Source organism: Propithecus coquereli, unplaced genomic scaffold (genome assembly GCF_000956105.1).
Source record: "Propithecus coquereli isolate 6110/MARCELLA unplaced genomic scaffold, Pcoq_1.0 Scaffold353, whole genome shotgun sequence".
In the NCBI taxonomy this organism is placed as follows: domain Eukaryota; kingdom Metazoa; phylum Chordata; class Mammalia; order Primates; family Indriidae; genus Propithecus; species Propithecus coquereli.
The window spans coordinates 1112817-1122561 of record NW_012149208.1 but is presented as its reverse complement, the minus strand read 5'-3'; positions in this window follow the sequence as shown (position 1 = coordinate 1122561).

Here is a 9745-nt window from a genome sequence, read left to right as displayed (position 1 = left end):
GTCCCCGCCCCGGTCTCCGTTTACTGCCTTTGAACAGACCTTCCTTCCCTGTGCTTTGGGTCCACTCGGGCCACAGCCTCGTCTAGGCTGCATTGCCTGGTCTGACCCCGCAGGAAGCAAAGGGGTGAGCTTAAAGAACAACCAAACCCTGCCAGGGTCCAGGGTGCCGGGAAGCTCAGGATCAAGCAGTGCCAGCACTCGCCCCCTCCCCCCTCACACCGTCCCGGGGCAGGTGGAGAATTAGGGAGAGGACGCAGCGAGTCTGGCTTCTTTCCAGGAGGCAGCCCCGCTCTGCAGCCAGGGCCAGGCCTGGCCTGGGCAGGCAGAGAGGGCAGCCGGCATTCTTCAGAGAGTCTCTGCTCAAGTTTGCGTCTAGACTCTGGTCCCTCTTCTCCACTGGCTGTTGCTTTGGACTGGACTACACCCAGGGCCTGCGTCCTCAGAGCCCAGGATCTGTTAGGCCGGCTGGCTGGGGGCACCTTCACTCCTAGGCCAGGCCCCACAGCAGTCTCTCCCAGGCAGCTGTCTCCACCTCCAGGCTGTCCACCAGGCTGCAAGGAGGACAAAGATGGCCTCCCGGCCCCCAGCCTGCCCCCCGTTAGGCACGGCCGCTTCACTCTTTCTCCAGCCCACTGTCCACTGTGTAGAGGGCTCTGCTGCCCCTGAGACCAAGGCTGGTTCCTTTTCCAGGCCAGAGGCCGAGGCAGGTCTTGACCCATCTGTGCACACTCAACTCCTCCTCCTCGGAGGGGGGCTGCTCTGCAACTCACCCGGCCGTCGTCCCCCGTGCGTGCCGCCGCCATCCCCCTCATCACATGACCAAGGAAAATGTGCAAGGAAAGTATTTTTATGTATCATAAATGTATTTTGAGACAAATGAGGAGAAGAAAGGTAAAGGGTTTATTTTATTAGTTGGGCTCTGCCTCGGTGACGGTGTGTGAGCGTTGGCAATGAGAGGGCCCCCACTTCCTCAGAGAAGCTGCCCGGGTTTCCAGACGCGGGTGTCGGACTGTTGGGGGTGCGTCCGTGTGAGTGCGTGTCCGTGTGCGGGGGAGGGGCACACGGGGGCCTTGGCTGGGGCGATTCCGAGAGATCCGGCTGCCCGACTCCAACAGACATTGGCAGCAGCTGGACTTGGCATTTCCTTGCTCACTGCCAGATGTGGCCAAGCTCTGCCCACGGCCAAAGCTCTGGAGAATGATCTGGATCCCTGTAGCAAGGCCCTTGGGGAGGCCACTCTCCCGTGCCCCTGGCCCAGCTGGCCACATTGGCCAAAGAGCCAGGGCTGGAGTCTGGGACCTTTGGTTGTTCTTTAAGGTACTTCCTGCCACCGCCTCCCTCAGACGCACAGATACTTCGTGCCCCGCATCGGTTCGCTGGGGTGGTGGGGGGTGATATGAATGTCACAGGAGGAGACTCCTTCTGTCTTTGTTTCAAAGAAAGTGATGTGCCATTTGTTAATATACAAGAGAAATATTGAAAATATATTGAAAAGAGCAATTTTAAATTATTTTTGGCTTATGTTGCAATATTTATTTTCTTGTATTAGAAAAGATTCCTTTGTAGAGAAAAAATGTATTTTTCATTAACGCAAAGACCTATTTCTCCTTTTTGTACATTGTCCATGTTCGCGACCCTCAACGAGCAATAGAATGTGTGGTCACCTCGGCGTGGCCAGAGCCCGCCGTGCCCTGCATGATTCTGTGTTGCCGCCGCTGCATAGCTCCCGGCCCCATCCTGTCCCGCTCACTCCTGGGGGCTTCCGGACCCCGGCCCCACCAGGGCTCGTGTCTTAAGGCGCCCCGTGCACTCCTCGTGTGTTGGCAGACGCAGTAATAAAGCAACGTTTTCTGTGCTGGCTGGTGTGAGGCTCCGTTGCGTGGGATGAGGCGGGGAACCGGAGGGGCCGTGCGCACACCCACACCTGGGCTCAGCGAGACAGCGCGAGTCCCCCGAGTCGCCCAAGGAATTACAATAGATGGTCTTAGTGGGCTCAGTACACGCCCGGGGCTCTGCGTTACGGGCGGAATCTCATCTGATCCTCACAACATTGTCCCTCGGCGTTCAGGGAGCACGAGGGCTGTACCTAGCCACGCGGCTGCTAAGCGGGGAGCGTCCGCATCAAAGGCAGGACGCTGCTCTCTTTCCACCCCTAGAGCCGCCCGCCTGGGGCCGTGGGAAAGTTTGGGAGGACCCTCTGGGGTATGCATGTAGATCAGTGAAGATTTTTGCCTGGGTTTGTTTTTCATTCATTATTTACTGAGCACCTACTCCAAGCCAGGCTCTGGAAAGAGTGGGTAATATAGCTGCTGTCCCTGCCCCGGGAGCTGACAGTCCAGTGGGGACGCAGACGACGGGAGAACTGAGGGAGTTGGGGAGGCCGGGGCTGGTCTGGGGTGGGGGGTTCAGGGTTTCTCTGCAGCAGCGACGCCACACGCTCACTTACTCAGGAACAGCTCAGTCTGTTGCTCAGGCGCCTCGCTCTGCCCGTGCACCGAGTCGTGCGCTGCGCGCCACCAGGCCCGGCCCCCTGGAGATTCCAGAGAGAGGGAGGGGGGAGGAAATGTGTGTATGCATACAGTGGAATATTATTCAGCATTAAAAAGGAAGGGAATCCCGGCATACGCTACAACATGATGAGCCTGGAGGACATTAAGCTAAGTGAAATAAGCCAGTCACAAAAAGACAAAAACTGCATGATTCCACTTACAAGAGGTACTTAGAGTGGTCAAAATGCTAGAGAAAGGAAGTACAATGGGGGTTGCTGGGGGAAGGAGGAAGTGAGGATTGCGGCGGGTGCAGAGGCAGGGCAGGAACCACTGCCGGGATCTGCCGCACGGCAGTGTGTACGTGGTGGGCAACGTTGCACCGTATGCTTGGAAACGGTTGGGAGGGTGATTTGTATGTGCTTTTTTGCTACAATTAAAAAAAGAAGAGTGCTATGCTCTACAGGAAAAAACCCTGCTTCGTGCAATACCATACAATTGCTTTGTTGCAACAACAAATACAATGTTAAGCAAAAGAAGCGATTTTAAAACATTAGGGGAAAAAAGAGTTCATGTTGGGCCTCTGCTTTTCTTGGGGCCCCCATGTCCCCCAACTCGAACTCGAGGCTCTTTTTAGATTATTAACTCCCCTCCCTTCAAGGCTGTTTGCAGTGCTGTGGGAAAATGCAGCTGACCCAGGACGGAGGAGTCTCCATCTGCCACTGACCTGATGTACCTCGGTTTCCTCATCTGTACAATGGGAAGAAAGTTTGCAGGTATCTGTGACCTCTGGAGTCCAGCTCCTGGGGGGAGTGTCCATGGTCAGAGAGGGTCAAAGTGTTCATGAACCCAAAAGTGGGGTTCTCTCTGTTGCTCACCCCACAGAAAGCCAATCCCTGAGACAATGAAGATTGTCAAGGAAGAAAGGATTTGCTGCAGAGATTGCATCAAGCGGAAGGTGGAGGAATGGACTGTCTTAAATCTGCCTCCTGGACCAACGGGGTCAGGGGTTTTTCTGGAGGAGAAATGAATAATGCATGAGGACAGTGAGCATCGTTACATGTTTGGGGTAGAGTGCCGGGCATGCAAACACAGTGAGAAATCATGCTGGTTTGTATATCCCATGATCAAAAATGGTGGATAAGCCCCTCCCAGGGCAGGGATTTTAGTAGGAAAATGAGCTAGGGTTAATATTGGTCGTTCTTTCAGCCTCGTGTGCAGGTGGGATGTGGGGAGTAGGCTGCTCGGGTCCTTGGGCATGACCTGTGGCAGAGTGTTGCGTGTCTTTTCTGGACAGACAGGCGGCATCAGTGCAACAGAAGTTTATGGTATCGCTCATTCAAGGGTGCTTAGAGTCGCCAGTTCCAGCTACAATGTGAACATTGAAAACTCATTTGAAACATAAGAGAACTATAAAAAAAATTAAAAAACTGAAAAAACATTTTCTTGCTTAGGGAGCCGGTTATAAAAGGAAAGCCTTCCCGAGTCCTTTAACTGAGGCAGCTGAGGGAGGCGGGCCAGCAGCAGCAGGTGGGCCAGCAGACTGCACTCGGGCAGAGGGAGAGAAGGGAGAAGCTTCATCCGCTCCGCCTGGGGCCTTCACACACGCAGAACAGCGTCTCGGCTACTGATCCACCTGTCACCAGGTGAGGAGGCCATTAGAAACACAGGATTAGCCAGGGGTGTGGTCACAGGGTGAGATGCTAGGCCTGGCTGGGACAATGACAGGGTGAAGCGTGCAGCGGGGCCGGAGGCACTGGAGAAGACGTAGCATTCGTCCTCCAGTCTCGGGAACAGGCCTGGGCCTCTGGTAGGGCTGGGGGCCTCTGTGTTCGGGGTAGTTCTTGGGTGGGCTTGCCTCGGCTCTGGCTCGTATGCGTTGGGCGACCCGCATCCTTCTTCCCTCCATCCTCAGTGAATGTCAAGCAACTTGTTAAGACCATTCAGGTCTCGAGAATTCGTCCATGAAAGCACCTTGAAGGAGGACGCGGCTAGAGATGGGATTCTGTGGGCCTCGGGGTAACGGGGAATTAGGGCCCTGCATTCTGGCCCTCTCTGGGCCTTAGTTTCCGCATTTGTTAAATGAGCATGAGCGTTCCTGCTGGGCCCACCATGCAGGGCGGCTGAGAGGCTCAAAGTGGGCATGAGTTTGAAGTGGGCGAAACGAGGAGCCCTGAGCGTGTTAGAGGAGTGTGGGACGTGGTGGTTTAGGGCAGGAGAGCACTCGGGCCGGCAGGCTGACCAGGGAAGGAAGCCGGAGGGATTTGTTTCCTAACTTTCACTTCCTGGGACCTGAGACGGTGAGCCCTGTTTGTTTGCAAGTTTTCGTGGGCCTCCCAACCAGCACAGCTGTGGCCTGGGGTCAGGGCAGCCTGGCCAGGTGCAGCTCCTAGACAGGGGCTGGTTGTGAGCAGCTGGTGGGCATCGGGGAAGCAGCTCAAGTGATGCCTGAGACAGAGTCAGCTACCCGGGCCAGAAATCCCCCGGCTCCCCAGCGTTCTGGGTTGCTCAGGCCACTCCTCAGCCCTGTGGTCATCCTGAACTCCTGAAACTGTAACCCGAGAGGCTGGAGGTAGCTGAATAGGACACGCCTCCTTTGTCCCCACCTCACCCCCTTCTGCAAAGAAGGAACATTCCATTGCTAAGGATTGAATGTTAGGATCAACATGAGACTCAGAAGAGCAGCCAAGGCTTTTGCAGGAGAAGCCGAGGGGGGAAAGTGACTCGGCAGAATGAACTTTCACCTGTGGGTACTCTGACCCGCTATTCTGGGAGCTGGGCGACCGTGGTTCTAGCGTCTGGTGTTTAGTACACGAAGCCTCGCTTCCCACTTGCCGGCTGGGAGAGCCGAGCCCGTTCCTTACTGAAGTAGCGTCCCAGGAGGCTTGAGGAGGAGGCCTGATGGGTAGGCTTGGTCTCTGCCACATCCAGTCGAGAGTCGCAAGTGGGCCACTGTCAAAGGGGACAGGTGTGTTCCTGTGGAGGTATCAGGAATCAGAGGGCGTGCTCCAGAAGGGGGCAAACCTTAGGGACCCCTCGCGCCTGCAGAAGCACGTCCTTCTGGCCAAGACAGCACATGGGATTGGCACCAACTTGTGCCGTCAGTCTGAGCTCCTGCTTGGGCTCATCTCCACAGCCTCGTGTGGGTGACAGGACCTCCTAAGTCTGGGGAGGGCCTGAGAGCTCATTTGTCGAACCACCGTCCTGCAGAGGTTCTTTCTCGAGGAGAAGCGCGGTTTGAATTCCAGCCACAGCCTGTCATTTGAAAGGCAACTCACTGCCCTGACACCTGAATTAGAAAGGTCTTCCTTAAACTCGATCGTAATGTCTCTGTGACACTTAACATTTCTATTCCCAGCTCCTCTTGAGCCCTGGGGTCACAGAGATGTCGTCCATTTCAGTTCCGCTGGGCAGCCCTGGGCTATTTCATAGCAGTTAAGATGCTCTGCCCACCTGGCTTTCGAGTCCCAGACTTTCCTAGGGGTTAGAACGCAGGTATTTCCTCTCCTCTAGCTCCATGCACGTCTACTGCTGACGGTGAAACCACCACACGGCCATGTTGCTCAGGCAACGCCAGTGCCAGGCCAGAGGTTTGTGCAGAGAGGTGTGAGAGAGGGGACAGGTGCTGTCTCCTCGGTGAGTCCCACCTACACCCCAGGGCTCGGCCAGGTGTTCAGGGGTCAGCAGTATCTGCTGTTCCAACAGCTTCCTCTTGTGTTTTAGTTTTACTTTCCGCGCTGTCAGTGCACACATTTCGGTGCACATGTTCAGTGGCCAGTTTGGCATTTTGGGGACACACGTCTATCCAGATGGTCCCAAATGGTCTTCAAACGGTCTGTCCTGATCTGATGGCTCCATGAACAGACTATCCTGGTGGATCACTGGCTCCCAAGCTCGGCTTAGAACACGTGGTCGTACGTCATGCAATGTTGGTGCTGGAGTCAGTGTTAGAAATAATGTGCTCATCACGACAGGCTGAAAGACGGGAGGACTGCCCTGGACTCCTGCCTCCTCCATCCCGGCCTCGTGCCCTGTGGTCCTGCCCTCCCCTCTTGCCTCCTTCTAATACATCCTCCACGTGGCACCTCTTCGGGCACTGAGCTCCACCAGCTCCCACATCACAGTGTGCCTTTTCCGCCTCCGCGCCTTCGTCTTTGGCGGTCCGCCTGCCTGGAACATCCTCTCTCACCCCTTCTCCGCTTCGCCAGTTTGTGCTCCAAGATTCCGCTCCGGTGCCCCCTCTCTGTAAACCTCCACAGCGACTGGGGCCTTCTCCTTTTGCCTTCGATGCTGCCTTGGGCAGACCTCTGCCCAGCTTCTTTATGCCATGCCAGCTCCCAGCAGGAAATGCCTGCGGAAGAGCTCGCTGAAGGGAAGGTGGACAGAAAGTGAGACCAAGCACCCAAGCCTGAACCTGACACTGCAGCACAAAACTTGGTGAGGTGCCTGGTCATAAGTAATGGTTTCTGTTATGTAAGGTGTTTTGTTTTGTTTGGTTTTTTTTGAGACAGAGTCTCACTCTGTTGCCCAAGCTAGATTGCAGTAGCATCATCATAGCTCAGTGCAACCTCAAACTCCTGGGCTCCAGCGATCCTCCTGCCTCAGCCTCCTGAGTAGCTGGGACTATAGGCTTGAACCATGCCCGGCTAATTTTTTCTGTTTTTGGTAGAGACGGGGTATTGCTCTTATTCAGGCTGGTCTCTAACTCCTAAGCTTAAGCAAATCCCCTGCCTCCGCCTCCCAGAGTGCTAGGATTACAGGTGTGAGCCACCGTGCCCGGCCTATGTAAGGTTTTATGTGAGAGATACAGTGGGAAAAATAAAACCTGGTGAGTAGGGACCCTGCCCCCTATTTTGCCCAGCCCTGGCACAAGTGGTAGGCAAAAAGGCTGCCGTGTCACCAGGTAGTCAGAGGAGTCAAGACATTGCTTCTTCGGCAAGGAAGGCAGATTGAGGCCCCAGGGAATCCAAGAGGGGCTCCACTGCTCTTCCCCTGCCAGAGGACTCGAGGGGCCTGATAATTCTAAGTCTGGCCCCAAATAGAATCTGGGGTGGAGAGAAACTCAGAGACTGTTCTCTAAATAGCTTCATGCCCCTGCCATCTGCTGCCAGGCAGTCAGGAAAGCAAGCTGCATTGCATGGTTTCCTTCAGGAGCTGGCAGCGCTGCGTCCTGGTACACTGGAGCCCCTAGTCACGAATAAGCTCTCACACCCTTTGCCTCTCTGGGGCTCAGAACAGGGCTAGAACTCTCCTGTTCTACCCTTGACCTAAAGAGGGACCCTTGGCCTCTCGCTTCTCAAAACTGAAGTCTCTGTCGCAGAATCCCGGGTTTGGGCACCAAAGATGTCGGGGTGGAAGTCTGCCCTCCGTTCTTGGTGTGGTCTTGGCCAAAGAATGACCAGACACACCCAAGTGTCAGATCCAGACTATCATCCTGGTCCTCTGACTCCTTTCTTGGAAAAATCACCAACAAGGCCAATACGACTGAGTAACCCCAGGCAGTTTCACAAGAGCAGCTCTTTACTGTAGAGTAAAACGAGTCTGTCTCTGAGAGTGGAGAGACAGACCAGCTCACCCACTCACTGACCCACTCACTACTTCCTGACATCTCGGATTGTTTCCTTTTATTGGCCCAGTCTGGAGGAGAGCTCTTGGGAGGCGTAGGATGTTATCAAATAATCAGCAGGTGCATATACGAGCTCCCTCTGAGAAAGCCCACCTAGTGGGGGGAACCACAATGCAGATTCAAGCTAATGGCATATTAGGTAATTAGTAACCCTGGGTCACTTTCTGAATCTGATTATGCCTGGGCTGGGGAATTCCTAGGCTGATAAAGCTTTCCCTCCTTCCCCAGGAGCAGCAGTTGCTCCAGATAGGATTAAGGGTGGGACAGTACCAAAACGGAGTGCCCCCCGTTATCCTTCTTCCCAGGTGGAGCAATTGCTTGAAACAGCACCAAAACAGGGAACCCTTGTTCCAAGAAGAGCTGGAGGGGAGGGAGGAGGAGGGGACGGGTATATGCATACACAAAGAGTGCGATATGCACCATCTGGGGGATGGACACGCCTGAAGCTTGGACTTGGGCCGGAGGCGGGGCAAGGGCAACATACGTAACCTAAACATCTGTACCTCCATAATATGCTGAAATAAAAAAAAAAAAAGAAGAAGAAGAAGAGCTGGAGATCCTACCTATCTACCCAACATCTAGAATGGAGGAAAGTCAACTTACTTTTCTCCAGACAGCAATCAATCTGGTTTGGCTTCCTAACCAGGAGGTGGATCCAGAGGCTTCAACTCAAACCCAAGGGCTTGGAGACAACAGTAAAAATGGTGCTGTTACTTAGTGATGTTTACAATCTCTCTGCTCTCTGAGATGTTGCTAATCCCAAAGAAATGGGATAATTGCATTGAATGTCATATTAACTTCCTTTTAGCTAAAGAAAGTGAACAAGGCTGGGTGCAGTGGCTCACACCTGGAATCCCAGCACTTTGGGAGGCCGAGGCAGGAGAAAAGCTTGAGGCCAGGAGTTCAACGCCAGCCTGGGTAACACAGTGAGACCCTATCTATAAAAAAAAAAAAGAGAGAGAGAGAAAAGAAAAGAAATTAGCCGGGCCTGGCATGGTGGTATGTGCCCATGGTCCTAGCTACTCAGGAGGCTGAGGTGGGAGGATCACTTGAGCCCAGCAATTTGAGGCTGCAGTGAGCTGTGATAGACCACTGCACTCCAGCCTGGGTGACAGAGCTAGACCCTCTCTCTTAAAAAAAAAAAAAGGAATGAACAAAAGTGTCCATTTTATCCCCCAAGTTCTTCCCTCTTGTCCATCTGTACCTAACCTCTAGTTATTTTTTCCCCTTCTTCACTTCTGACATTCACATAACATGCCATACGTGAAGTTCTCTAACTGGAAGAATCTGTTACCCATTAACCCAAGACCCCTCAATACAATCAAGAAAACTCACTTTGCAACATTATCAGCTTGTTTGTAGTGGCATTTGCCATCACTGAAGTCATAGTGATGGTTAACCAATGTCTTAAGTTGTTCTCCATGATACCCCCACAATAGAAACCTACACTCCAAAGCAAGGCTTAATTTGTTTACCAGATAATACCAAGAAAATGATTGTGCCTTGGTGTCTAATTTTAAATGAATTAAGACGCTTTATAAACATAGCCCTGGCCTTTGTCAATTAATTGAATTCCCCGTTGAACCCTGTATAAGGGACTCTGGAGAAACAGGGTCTGTTTTAGGACCTTTTT